The 15,105-nt window shown below is 35.9% G+C and overlaps 1 long non-coding RNA gene across 9 annotated transcripts in view; it reads right to left on the bottom strand.

Moving 5' to 3' along the window:
• Window positions 1-1,240: 1,240 nt before the first annotated feature.
• Window positions 1,241-15,105, bottom strand: part of LOC123571866 (uncharacterized) — a 320,426-nt gene continuing 306,561 nt past the window's right edge. For 7 of the 9 annotated variants that reach the window (XR_012431812.1, XR_012431805.1, XR_012431807.1 and 4 more), the window contains 2 exons: window positions 8,503-8,626; window positions 1,241-4,361 (listed from right to left, as the gene is read on the bottom strand). This is a non-coding gene — a long non-coding RNA (uncharacterized lncRNA). Of the gene's footprint in view, window positions 4,362-8,502; window positions 8,627-9,945; window positions 10,091-15,105 lie in introns of all 9 variants that reach the window. The other 2 variants (XR_010585016.2, XR_010585019.2) reach the window with 1 other exon arrangement.

Genomic DNA, 15,105 nt, shown 5'->3' with positions numbered 1-15,105 from the left:
GGGAAGTATCTATAGCTTTGAATTTTGCAAGCAGAATTTTTGAGTCAAAGTGTGTACACATTCACATGTTGACTGACAGCAGAAAATAGTTTGTCTTCCAATTTGCTTTCCACCAACTGTGTATATTTCACCACACTGCCACATTCACTAATCATTGCCTTTTTTAAAAAAGACAGTTTTTTTGGAGAAATTTTGAATTGTATTGATTTCAGATACATTTTGTAATCACCAATGTAGTGTCACATTTTTACATGATTCTTGCTCTTATTTATTTATTCCTCTATGAATTACCTTAATTTCCTTTGTCCATTGCTCTATCATATTGTTTAGATATTGTTCTAGTTGATTTAATGTTGTTAATATATATTGACCATTAAGCCATAGTTTACTATGTTGGTTTTCTTTTTGCAACTATTGTGGCTGTGATCAGCCATAAATGACTTTTAAAACAATTATATGTAGTTTTATTTGTCATTGTTTTGTTTCCAGGCCACATATCTTGATGAGAAAAGAGTCTCTCAAGTCAAGAAAATAAAAACATTTTATTAATTATATATTTTATTTCAATATTTTATATGTAATCATTGAAACCTATTTAATGAATTGAGTACATTTCCTTTTTTCATTTTTCTTTTTCTTTTGTATTTGTTATGACTGGCTTAAGCCACAATGATTAGACTTGTATCGTATGTATACATTTATCTGACACATATTTGGTATGCTTTTGTTTTTGTATGTTTTATTTAGTTCTTCAATAAAGATTTGTATTTTTCACAAAAAAAAAACTTAAGTATTTTATGTTTGGAATAAATATACATACTTTGTAGTTATTATCTCATGAAGGAAATTTTTTTATTAATATTGTCTTACTAAGAATCACAAGAAAACTATTGGTGTTAGAATTTCAACCACTTCAAATAACAGTTTATTTGAGTATCTTATATTTTCTATGTATTAATTAAATAATCTACCATTTGCCAATGATAGAGTTTTTTTTTATTCCTTTAATTTAAATCTAGAGTTACTGATTTTATGACATTTGCAATGTACTTGATTAATTCTGGTATTTTTAAGTATTTTTAAAGAAAGTGTGATATTCCTTTACATTTTAGAATATTTAGAATAAAATTCCTGAGAAAGCCATTTTAAAATAAACTCTGATTCTTTGGGGATGTCCCTTTTTAAGTGCTAATTGATTTTTTCTCTTTGTTTATAATCAGAATTATCTGATGTATTTCTCTTTTTTTATGAACTAGACTTTATTTTGCTTTGAATTTCAATTTTTTTTTTGTTTGTTTAGAATATTACTGTAACTAAATTCAAGACTTATTTGGATGTCACCAGTTTTTCCATCAATATCCTCTCACTGATTTAGGATTTAATCTAGGCTATATCATTGCTTATAATTGCTCAATTTCCACAATGTCTTAATCTATGATTGTTTAGCTCTCCTTTCTGGTTTTCATGACCTTGAAAGTCTTGCGGCATACTGGGCAGGTGTCCTGTTGAAGGTCTCTAATGGAGCTGTGTTGTTTTTTTCTCCTGATTAGACCAGAATTATCAGTCATTTGATATAATACCACAGAGGGAAGTGCCTTTTTCATCACATCATACCAGGGAGGTAATAATGTCCACATGGAATCCGTGATATTAACTTTCATCATTTTGTTGAGGTAGAATGTGCCAAGTTTCAGAGGCACCTTTTGTTTTTTTTTCACTGCACTATTTTTTGAAAGATATCAGCAAACCCAGCCTAATCTCAATGGGGATGTGTAAAGAAAGGATAAGAGTTGATCTCCACCTCCCAGGAGCACAGTATCTCCATATGCTATTTACGATTCTGTTTTTTTGTTTTGTTTTGTTTTTTGTTTGTTTTTTTAAAAAACACTTCTTTTTTATTAAAATAATTGGTTTTCAAATATTTATGATTTATTTCTCTTCCATTGACTGTTAACTTCACAAAATACCTCCAGAAATATTGATGAAGACAGCTATGCTTATTTGACCTACTGCAGGAAGAAAAACTATCACCTTGATAGATTACAAGTGTAGTATCTCAAGAAGGAGAAGACAGAGGGAAAAGGAGATGTTTGTTAGGATCTTATACCTTCATGAGTGATTTTAAAGCTAGTCTTGTCAGGGGGAAAATTGGTTGAGATTCAACAGGGTCTAGGAAGTAGTTTTGGACTGATGGGCACCAGGAAGCCAGGATCTTGCAATGAGTATTGATGAACATTTTTGTTAGTTTTGCTTAAAAACCTATTTCAGCTGGTTATTGGTCTTATTTTCAAAGAGCAAGTATTTTCTAGAACAAGTAATTGCTTTATTTTTGCTTGTTCTTGGTATTATTTAATAGAGGTACAAGGAAATATTCTGGTTGCAGTTTTATTTAACAAAGTGACCAGAAATTATATTGATTTTAGTTCTTAATATTTTGTTGTTTTGCTAGCTTCTTGAGGTGAATGCAGATTTCATTTATCAGACTAAAAAAATACATCTGTGGCTACAAAATTTCTTTAGAGTATGATTTTAATATTATATGATTTGATATATAGTAAGATTCATTTTTAAATAATATCTAATTTTAGCTTTGATTTCCCCTTTAGCGCAAATAATAAAGCATTTTTATTTTCAAAGATTAATTTTGGCTATTTTTAATTTTAACTTCTAATTTTATTCTATTAATTCCATTAATATAGCATATACATTTTGCTTGCATTTTATTTTTTTAACTAATATTGTAAATATGGGTATTTGGGAAAAAATCATATGCTCTGTTTACTGGAAATTTTAAATATATTATTTCATAAAATACTTCTGTTCCTAATATAGGTTTGCTTTATATGGTTTGTGGCTTTTTTTTTTTTTTTTTTTTTTTTTTTTTTTTTTTTTTTGGTACACACATGCTTACAAAGGCTCTATCTTAATGATAGATGATACCTCTTTCCTTTTTTGTTCCAGCTATTCCTCTCCATTTCCATTCCACTTCTTTATCCCCTAGATCACCAAAAGAGGGATAAGTTCTTTAGGGTCTTACGACTCTTAGGAAACAGTTCCTTTGCCTTTTGGCATTCAGCCTCTCATTTTTCCATCAGAAGTACTCACAGTTCTCCACAGAACACGCTGTAGTTTTTCAGAACAGCCAAGTCTCATTCTAATAAAAACAACAAAAATCAGATGTCTGGTTGCAGAGAAGTACCACAGTGACCAGATTTTCTATTACTATATAGAGTATTTTTACTTCGTATAATGAAGGGTCTGTAATCGCTTTTCTGATATTGGAGTCTGCTTTTTATTTGTTTAGTTATATATCTCATTCAAGAGATTTTTCTAGAATAAAAGAGCCTGTCTTAAAAATGCATTTTTTTTAATTATACTTTAAGTTCTAGGGTACATGTGGATAACGTGCAGGTTTGTTACAAATGAATACCTGTGCCATGTTGGCGTGCTGCACCCATCAACTCGTCAGCAACCATCAACTTGTCATTTACATCAGGTATAACTCCCAATGCAATCCCTCCGCGCTCCCCCCTCCCCGTGATAGGCCCCGGTGTGTGATGTTCCCCTTCCCAAGTCCAAGTAATCTCATTGTTCAGTTCCCACCTATGAGTGAGAACATGCGGTGTTTGGTTTTCTGTTCTTGCGACTGTTTGCTGAGAATGATGGTTTCCAGCTGCATCCATGTCCCTACAAAGGACACAAACTCATCCTTTTTGATGGCTGCATAGTATTCCATGGTGTATATGCGCCACATTTTCTTAATCCAGTCTGTCACTGATGGACATTTGGGTTGATTCCAAGTCTTTGCTATTGTGAATAGTGCCTATTTTAAAACAGAAACCTGATATTTTCTCTGAAACATCTCAAGAGTTATTGGAAGTTCTACTGTCTTTCAAGATTTCAAAAATTCTTGGGACCACAGTAGACTTCAGTTTCAAAGTAACCAGTCACATACCTCCAGCAGTCTGTATATTCATTTCCCCAAGATTCTCCCATGCTCATGAGAGCAATTTAATATAGTAAGTGGTCAGCCATTAGAGGTAGATGGCACCTGTTTCGTCTTTATTGTTCTACAACTTACTGCGAGGCCTTGCACAATTTACTTAATTTATTTACAATTATATTTCTCTAAATACAAAATGAGAATAATACCAGGTTTGGCCTTGTGCCACTGTTGCCAGGATTAAATGAGATAAAATCTGGAATGAGATTTGCAAGAGCTTAGCACAGGGTGTGGACTCAAGTTAAGAGAGCTATTATTAGTAATGTAAGCTCAATCCTAAGATAATAAATATATACCCGGCAGATATATCTTGTTCCAGGATCATTACCTTTTTCCTGGGAAGAGATCACGATCATACCTAGAAGCAAAAGCCAAGAACCCATCGGTATCTGAGAAAGCACATGATAACAGAAGACAGGGTACAGGAAGCAGGTGCTGAGGGATCTACTTAATTCTGAAGGATGGCATGTGTCTGGCCTAGGGCTATTTTTAACAAGCTCAGCAAAACTACAGCAGATCATATTCTATAGCCTCTTAAAGGAACTGCCAGCACCTTTCAGGTTTCAGGACCAATGGGAACTCCGTGCAAAGGTATCTGTTATCATTTCTGGAGAAATATATACTTTAATTATGACTGGAATTCCTTGTCACATATTTTAATAATATCCTCACTGTCAGTCTATCCATAATAATTCAAACAGTGAAAATAGTCTCTACTACTAGATATTTGCCTTCTCTTTCACACTACTTCAATTTGTGAGAGTTAGTTGCTTCCTCACATCAGCAAGTTGAGTCAGCAGATAAGTGACCACGTGTACATTGCAAAAGTACCTCTTTCCTGTAATAAACCACAGTTATCTCTAATTAAATGTATGGTAAGCACTTCAAACTCAACTCAACATCTCCAGACATAATCTCTTGATTCCTATTATCCTCTGCCCTCAAACTTTCTTGTCTTCCATTGTTACCCATCATAGAAAATGGCATCACCATTCATCTAGTTGCTCAGGGTTAGAACCCTGCAATCACATTTCATCCATCTTTCTCTCCTACCTCATAAATAATCCCTCAGCGAATAGCAGTCAGAGTAAAGGTGACAAGAGCTACCTTAAGCATATGTTCTTATTTCACCCTTCTCTCTACCTCCACCACCATTGAAGTCACACCATCATTTCTAACCTGGACAACTTCTATAGCCTCCTAACTTGCCTCATTGCTTCCTCTATTGTATCTCTCAGTCTATTCTGAACATACCAGCAATTATAGAATTTCTGTTTCCTCAGTGACTTCTAAATGGCAAATCAGATAGTGTTACTCTTGCTTAAAATCTTTCAGTGCTTTCCTATCACACGTTGAATGAAATTCTTATTATGGCTTATAAGAATGTTTGAACACGGTCTTATCTCTAGTTTCCTCTGTGTCATCATTTCTTAAGCTATTTAGCTTAAGAAGTGCTATTTCTTAAGCACTCTCAGCACACTGTTGTCTCAGGATATTTCCACTTGCTATTCCCCTGTCCCAAAATCCTATTCCTTACATGGCAGGCTCACTTAATTCACTTCATTTAGATTTCAGTTTACATATCCTCTTATCAGAGTATCTGCTTTTCTGCTTATATAGCCATAACATTTTTTCCCCAAAACTGTGTCCGTTTCTCTCTATTCTATATTATACTATTTTATTTTCCTTCACAGCATTTATTACTTTTCAACATCTTATTTGATTTGATTTGATTTGATTATTATCTTTCCCTACCCATAGAAAAATGTAAGCTCATTGAGACTGGGGCTGGCTCTTTACTATCCACTTTGGAGTTCACAACATTTATAACACACCTTGAACTGGCCCCACTGTAGATACTCATGAAATAAATTTTCTGTTTATTACTCATTTTAGTTTTGTTTTCTCTTTGCAGTAATTAGTGTATGCTCTGCTAAGGGCCCTAATTAAAACTGTTATATGGAGCTGACACAGGGTTATTAGATATATTTTTGAAGAGTGTGTATTTCAGAATGCTAGGGACACCTCCTGTATTTGCATTATTAAGAAACTCTGCAACTGTACACATTGGCCCTGCAAGGAACAAGAAAGAAAAAGAAAGAAAGAGAGAGAGAGAAAGAAATAAGAAAGAAAGAAAGAAAGAAAGAAAGAAAGAAAGAAAGAAAGAAAGAAAGAAAGAAAGAAAGAAAGAAAGAAAGAAGGAAAGAAGGAAAGAAGGAAAGAAGGAAGGAAGGAAGGAAGGAAGGAAGGAAGGAAAGAAGGAAGGAAATAGAGAAAGAGAGAGAGAAAGAGAGAGAGAAAGAGAGAAAGAAAAAGAAAGAAAGAAAGAAAGAAAGAAAGAAAGAAAGAAAGAAAGAAAGAAAGAAAGAAAGAAAGAAAGAAAGAAAGAAAGAAAATTGAACAGGAACCCAACCTTAAGGCTGATAGAACCAGAGGAAACTGATAAATGTACAGCAAGTGGAGCCAATAGGATTCTTAAGTCTACTTTTGATGATATCATCGTGCAGATGATCATACTAGAGATCATGATGCTATTGAAAGTCATTGCCCCTTTCCCCAGCCCCTGCCTGCAAATAAGCAAGTATAATAAAAACATAACTTGGAACCAGTAAAATATGTGATTAATATGTAATAAACAGATTGTGTCAGCAGAACAATATCATGTCAGGTAGATGAGGTTAAATAATATGTGGAATTGAATTTATAAAATGTATTTGAAGTCATGAAAAGAAATGGCAATAACCGACAGCAAACTACACATGTTCACAGTATTTTCTTCTCTTAGTGTCTCAGGGATTTTATGAATTGGAGAAACTTCAGGAAGAGACAAATGCTCTGTATGTTTTCTTTCCTTCGTCTCCACACAATGAGGTGACAGAGATTTCAAATTGAAATGCACTTTGAAGTCATCAGGACAGAAGAGTCATCAATTTTAAGGTCTTTAATGCCCTGGACCATTTAATTTCCTCTTTCTTAGGTCTCTATCACTCATCTCAACTTTCTCCACCTTCACTATTCTGGCATTTCACCTTTGCTTTCTTCCTATTAAACCCACTAAAAGGCCCACAAATCATAGCCTCTGGTGAGTCATTTATCTTTCATACTTCAGTTTCATTATCTATAAAATAAAAATACTAGCAATCTTTTATGTGTTTTACAAATATAGTATGGCATAAGGCAAATAATATATGTGGAAAATGATTGAAGATGCTATGAGACGATAAGAAAGTAAGGAAAGTGGAGGAAGCCCAATCACCTGAAGAGCTGTCACAAATAGAGGAAGAAGGTGAAGCAAGGGTCTAAAGAAAAAGATAAGCAGCAGATAGTGGAAATCAGGTGGTAGGGAAAGTGACTACACCTAGTAACCTAAGGGAACAGTATAGAAATAAATGAAAAATCTTGTGAAATGTCAAGATAAATACATAATCTTTTGCTCATCAAACAGAGCTAAGCACTGTAATATGCTAAATATGTGTTATTATTTATATGCATTGGAAATTGGTTAGTAAAAGCATAAGCTGGCTTACTTACACTGAGTTAGGAATTAAAATTAAGTCATGATTGCTATGGCTGTGTTTGTGCTTAAGTGAAATTGCATTATGATTAGGTTAATAGAATAAGACGTTAAGTGCTAAATCCATTAAAGTCTTGAGCTCTCAACTTTTATCAAAGGAGTAAGGGAATGAGTTAAAAATAATAGGCAATTATAGCCTACCAACAACTACTCTTGGGAGATCTTTGTGTAAGAGCCAATAGTAGAGGTTGTTCAGAACAGGCAAATGGATGACTCAGAGTAGAAGCTGGTCTCATGGCCTGAGGCTTCCTTTTCATGTTTCTCAAGTCAGAAGTACTTTGCACACTTCTCTCAGTAAAATATATCCGAGGAAATCCCGAGGAAAATCAAAGCAGGCTGCAAATACTAGATTATGACATAAACAGATTTCTTGATTCGTTCAGAATTAGATGCTAGTGAGATTTCAGACTACTGCTCCTCTTCAGGGAGAAAATCACTAAATAAATTCCTCTCACTTACTTTGGGACTACTTCTTGTTGAAAAGTGTTACTCTAATGATCTTTGTGCACTGGCTTTGTTACCTAGGCTTCAGGGTGCAAAGGAGTAAATTCCAAGAAAGTGAAATGAAACTATTTGTCTATTTTATACGTTAATTAGATGAAAAAGCTGTATCTCTATAATGCCAGGAATCCACATTCCAAACTCATAGAAATTGGAGTCTTTTATTTTATTGACTGCTACCAGTACTTTTTTTTTCATGTTTGGAATTTTTTTTTTTTTTAAGTTTGACACTAAACTCAAAGCCTGACATAAAGAGTGAAAATTGGCCAAGCATGGTGGCTCACACCTGTAATTTCAATACTTTGGGAGGCTGAGGTGGAAGCTGAGGTGGAAGGATTAGTTGAGTCCAGGAGTTCCAGACCAGCCTGGACAATTTTTGTCTCTACAAAAATTACAAAACTTACCCAGGCATGGTGGTGCATACCTGTAATCCCAGCTACTCAGGAGGTTGAGGTGAGGGAATCTTTTGGGCCTAGGAAGTTGAGCCTGAAGTGAGCCATGATTGTGCCACTGCACTCCAGCCTGGGTGAAATAGTAGGACTCTGCCTCTAAAAAAGATGGAAAGTTGCAGAATCATATTTTGGTTTTTTTTTTTTTTTTGCATAAAATAAAAGATTTATATAAATAGAACAAGATCAAATAATAAATATAAGTTTTATTTGAAAATTTTATTTTGTATGGTTTATTGACACAAACCACATACCAGAATTTGTAGAAATAATCCAAGTGGTATAGAAAACAACTATGTTTTTATAAAGTCACTAGATGGTAAAGATTTTTCTATGTCAATTTAATGGATTTAATTTTTACAAAGAAAATATTATTTTATAGTATGAACTGGATTAAATCTTGGATTTCTATTTTGCTCTGTAATGTAAAACTGAATTAATATTTATTTCCACGGGTTCATTAAGTCAGCAAATATTTGTGAAGTGCCTTCTAAATGACAGGCACTGTTCTAGGTAACGGGGTTAGGGAAGAAAACAAGATGAACAATACTTTTGTCTTAACAGAGCATGTGTACTAGGAGTGAAAAACATTAAATTTAGATTAGATAGACAAATAGATAAAATTTAAATTAGATAGATATAAAAGTTATGATGAAAATAAATAGGGAGATGGGCTAGAGTTTGTGGTGGGTTACTTTAGGTTGAGTGGCCAGACACTCTATTTTTGAGTCTGAATTATGAGATTTGGACAAACAATATTCTCAGCAGGGAGTGACAATGACAATGCCTGAAGATAAGAACTAGCTAGTTTTACAAAATAGGAGAAAAGTCAGTGAAACAAAGTAAGCAGAGTGAAGAATGGTATGACATGACTCTAGGGTGTTGGTAGAAACTAAACCTCACAGAGCCTAATAGGACAACATAAGAGGTTAATTTTATTCTATATTCAGTGTTTTATCAATCATATATTGCTGGGAAGCAAACCAGTCCAAAACTTAGTAGTTTAAAAAACCATATTTGGCTGAGTTCAGTGCCTCACACTTGTAATCCCAACAATTTGGGACATTGAGGCAAGAGGAGGATCACTTGAGGCTAGCCTGGGCAATGTAGCAAGACTCCGTTTCTACAAAAAAATTTAAAAATTAGCCAGACACAGTGGTACATGCTGTGGTCTCAGCTAGTGGGGAGGCTGAGGTGGTAGGAACTCCTGTGCTTAGGAATTTGAGGCTACAGTGATCTGTGAGTGTGCCGCTGCCCTCCCACCTGGGTGACAAAGTGAGATCTTGTCTCAAACAATATTGTTTAATTAAAACAAAAAACTATATTAATTTATTTTGCTCACAAATTTGCAATTATCCATGCAACATCAGCTGAAGTGTTTCAACTGGGCCCTGAAAGATTCAAGATGGTTTACTCACAAGGCTATCAAGTTCTTATGGGTTATCAGATGACAGCTCAATCAAGCTGTAGTCCAGGCACCTACATTCTTCTTCATGTGAGCCTCCCCACAACAGGTCTCTTGGATTGTACAAGCATAGTTGCTAGGTATTAAGAGCAAGCATCCTAAATGAACAAGGAAAATGTACAATGCTTCATGGCCTACTCTCAAAAGTCATAGAGCATTAATAATCACAACCTTGCCCATATTCAAGGGAAAGGAATACCTCTTGATGGCAACACCTTCAAAGTCATATTGTAAGAAAAAGAAAGTAGCTGGGCCTGGTGGCTCACACCTGCAATCCCAGTACTTTTAGAGGCTGAGGCATCAGGATTTCTTGAAGCCGGGAATTCAAGATCAGTCTGAGCAACAAAGTGAGACCCCGTCTCTACAAAAATAAAAATTAAAAAATCAGCCAGGAGTGGATGCATGCCTGTGGTCCAAGCTACTTGAGAGGCTGAGGTAGGAGAATTGTTTGCACTCAGAAGTTTGAGCTACAGTGAGCTATGAATGTGCCACTGCACTCCAGCCCAGGAAACAGAGTGAGACCCCATCAGAAAGAAAGACAGGAAAGAAGGAAAGAAGGAAGGAAGGAAGGAGGGAAGGAAGGAAGGAAGGAAGGAAGGAAGGAAGGAAGGAAGGAAGGAAGGAAGGAAGGAAGAAGAGGTAGAGAGGAAAGAGAGTAGAAAGAAAGAGAAAAATAAAGAATAAAAAACAAATGTGACAGGAAATCTTTGAAAACTACAATCTGCCACAGTCTATCTTCAGGCCACAGTGATTTATATACCTCTCACATGTAAAATACAGTCATTCCCCCAAGACTAAAGGTCTCACTTCATAATTACATAACCTCAAAGTTCAAAATCGTATCATATTAATCCAATTTAGGTAAAAAATAATTTCCCTTGAGTGCAATTCCTCAATTACAACTCAATGGGCACTCTTTTTTACAACGTGATTCATGTCACACATCTCACCTAAAAAAATATTTTTTCTCGTTCTCCAAATACCCAAAATAAAGTGGTGGGACAGGCTTTGGAAAACTGCTGTAGACACTCCTACACAAAAGGGTGGGGAATGGGAAGGAATACAGTAGTCACTGGTCCATATCAATCCTGAAATGCCAGGCACATGCTGCCAATTCTTTGATTAGAGTTCAGTCCTACTCCCTGGAAATTGTTCTCTATGGCTCTTTGCTGCACTCCAACATCTCCTCATTCTGCCCTGAGTCCACCTTCCATTTTCCTAGGCCTTTTTACACCTATTTCCTACTTGTAAAGGGGTCTTAGCAATATTCCATTTTGTGCTGTTTCTTTCCCTTCTTCTTATAAGTTGATACAATTATTTTAATATTTGTGGGATTTCTGTGTATTTGTGTACAATTCATTCCATGAGACAAAAGCCAAAACCACAAATCTTTTCAAGACAGGCCATTCTCTTTCTTGACCTTGCCATGAGATTGCCTTGGGACACCATCCTTTAGATCCTTATAAGCCTTATTGTATCATGGGGGGAGACACTTAAAACACATTGTTATGCTCCTTAGAGGGGTGGTTTGAAAAATTATATAAAGAATCATCTTAGATCTCTCTGAGGTCTTAAGTGTGAGTTGTACAGTATAATTGATTTTCTCCCTTAAGCTAGTCCTTCATTTGCAATCTAGAAAGAGTAAGAAAGAGAAACTGATTTATTTTCCAGCTAAGAAAGTTCTGAATATTTTATATTTAAGACTTAATTTTTAGCTCATTCCTCTCTCTCTGACATTTTATCATAGGCAGTGAAAAGAATCCAGGTGACACTTCCAATTTTCTGCTTGAAAATTTCCTTAGTTTGATCGTCATGTTCATTGCTATATTTCCCATTTTGCCAGTTACTTGAGGTAATAGTGTTGTCAAAGTTTCCATTGCTACTAAACATCTTCCAATCACATTTTCCTACTTTCCTTGAGCTGCCAGAAACAGCTTTCTCAATATTCTTTAGGCTTCTGGTAACACTTCTCCAAAGCTTTTCTGGCTTCCATCAATGGCCTGTCTCAAAGCCAATGCTACATGTTTAAGAGTCTGTATAGCAACACCCCACTTTCCAGTACCAAAATTTATATTAGTTATCTGTTACTGGATTAAAAAAAAATCCCAAAACCTAGTGACTTAGAAGAAAAATAAAAATTTCCTTTGCTCATAATTCTGCAACTTGACCAAGTATGGTGAGGAAAGCCCACCTTTGTTCCACCTGTCAAGATGGCTGACTTTCTTGGCTGGCAAATTAATACTGGCTATAGCCTGAAAACTTAGCTGAAACTGGAGGGGCCAGATTTCTCCATATGGGCCTCTCCATAGGTTACATGAATTTATTCAGACATGGAGACTGGGTTAGACAGTGTCCTAAGGGGATCAGGTATGACTTTAACTAATTTCATTACCTGTAGTGTCACTTCCACTGGAATCATAGGGCCATCCATATTTACAGGGAGGGGACATAGACTCCTACCTTCCAGTGGTAGGGATATCAAGTTACATTCACAGAAGTAAATGTAGGATGGGAGACTTTAAGTCTTCTTTGGAAAATAAAATTTGCTCAAATGAAAAGACATCAGATGGCTTTGAGCTAGATTAGTAATGTGATCTGATTTTTGTTGTAAAAGATTCCTCTGGTTTCTATGTGGAAGATAGATTAATGTGTATCAAGATGGAAATTGAGGATATCACTAAAGAGGCTATTGCCAAAGTTTAGGAAAGAGATAACGGCAACTTGAATGGAGAGAAGAAATAGAAACGGAGACAAGATTGGAGATAATGTTGTAGAGGTTCAATCAGTGGAAATAAATTAGATGCAGCAATTGAGAGAAAGAGAGTAATCAAAAATTACTTCTAAATTTTGCACTTGAGAAGCTGTGTGAATTGTAATTCTATTCACTGAAATGAAGAAGGCTAGGGAAGAAACAAGTTTTAAGTCTGTTTTACAAGGAGATGAGATCAAGAGCTCGGCATTGTATGTGTTAAGTTTGAATTCTTTATTTAATATTCAAGTGGAGATGTTAAGTAGGCCATTATGTTTATGTTCCTAGAATTCTAGGATTCAAGAGGAGATGTCAGGGATAGAAGTACAGGGTGGTGGAGTAGAAGGGGATAACTTTTGTTACCCATGTAAATGCCATGGGTAATGATGAAATAAAGCAATTTAGATAATTGATGTAGAACCTAATGGGTAGCCCAGGATCCTGAAACATGCTAATATTAGAAGACTGGGCACAGAAATAGGAGTCAGTGGAAAAGAACAAGAAGGGGAAACCAGTGGAAGTAGGGGCTATCCAAAATGCCTACTATTGTAGAAGCCAAGACAAGTGTTTTAACTACTATGACTCTGTAGTACAAACACTCCAAAACTTAGGTCATTTAAAAAGAAATATTTTTCTGTGAATCAGCATTTGAGCCAGGCTCTTACTTTACTCTGCTCTAAGTGTAAGATGGGATAACTTGAAGGCAACAGGCTGAAATCATATAGAAACTTCTCCTCAAGTGCCTGGTGCCTGTGTTGTGAAGATTCACACTTCGAAGTTGGGCCAGCTGGAGTTTCTAAATCCTCCTCTCTGTCACTAAGTAGTATTTCCATGTAATCACTCCAGAATGGTGGCTTTAGGGTAGCTATACTTATTACATATCTGTTTAGGCTCCCGAGTTGTATGATCCCGAGACAGAGTCAGGTGGGTACATATCAGCCTTCATTACTTAGTCTTATAGGCCCTACAACATTGAGTCCACCACATTTTATGGGATAATGCAATTTAAAAGGTCCAAAGAAGCTGAGGAAAGGAAACAAAGATCCATCAATCAATGGAGGAAACATAGATCCCCATCTCTCAATATTACTTTGTTGGAATATGTTGGTGCAGTCATCTTTGGAAAATATAATCTGCTACAACTAACAAAGTAGATCAGGTAAGGTCAACAGTATTGGATTCCATTAATATAGCTAGTAAGGTGAGCCTATTAGAATGAGTGCTGAATTTCCCAGCTGTTAGAGATCACTTACAACCCTAGCCTGACCAATGGAAAATAATGAAAACAGCATGGGGAAGAGTAAAAAGGAAGGGCAAGAATCTGCGATTATAAGAATAATGACTATAGATGACTTTTTTTAAAATTATAATTTAAGTTCTGGGGTATATGTGCACAATGGGCAGGTTTGTTACATAAGTGCCAATATGTCACATGTATCATATTGGTTTGCTGCACCTATCAATTTGTCATTTATATTCGGTATTTCTCCTAATGCTACCCCTCCCCTAGATCTCGACCCCTGACAGGCCCCAGTGTGTGATGTTCCCCCTCTGTGTCCATGTGTTCTCATTGTTGAACTCCCACTTATGAGTGAAAACATGGAGTGTTTGGTTTTCTCTTCTTGTGTACCATTCAGCACATAGGCATGGGCAAAGCCTTCATGACAAAAACACCAAAAGCAGCCGGGCACGGTGGCTCAAGCCTGTAATCCCAGCACTTTGGGAGGCTGAGACGGGCGGATCACAAGGTCAGGAGATCGAGACCATCCTGGCTAACACGGTGAAACCCCGTCTCTACTAAAAAATACTAAAAACTAGCCGGGCGAGGTGGCGGGCGCCTGTGGTCCCAGCTACTCCGGAGGCTGAGGCAGGAGAATGGCGTAAACCCGGGAGGCGGAGCTTGCAGTGAGCTGAGATCCGGCCACTGCACTCCAGCCTGGGCGACAGAGCCAGACTCAGTCTCAAAAAAAAAAAAAAAAAAAAAAAAAAAAAAAAAAAAACACCAAAAGCAATGGCAACAAAAGCCAAAATAGAAAAATGGGATCTAATTCAACTAAAGAGTGTCTGCACAGCAAAAGTAGATGACATTTAAGAAAGTTTTCTGTTGAAGGGAACTAAGAAATACAGCAGCAGATCAAAGATATATAAGTTAAAGGAAATTAATTTTTTAAAGAGGGAATATTTGCATGCTGATGGAAATCATTTAAGAGAGAGATAATAAATTGCAAAGAAAAAAGGGAGTATGGTGGGCACAGAGTCTCAGAGTATTGCACAGCTTAAGATATTGGACTTTAATGAGAGAGGAAATCTATTTTTTTATTTAAAAAATTATTTGTCTTTTTTTCCTCAAGTTCAGTAATTTGC

Source organism: Macaca fascicularis, chromosome 2 (genome assembly GCF_037993035.2).
Source record: "Macaca fascicularis isolate 582-1 chromosome 2, T2T-MFA8v1.1".
NCBI lineage: Eukaryota > Metazoa > Chordata > Mammalia > Primates > Cercopithecidae > Macaca > Macaca fascicularis.
Note: the sequence above shows the minus strand (reverse complement) of the source record. Positions and strands in the feature narration are given on the sequence as shown.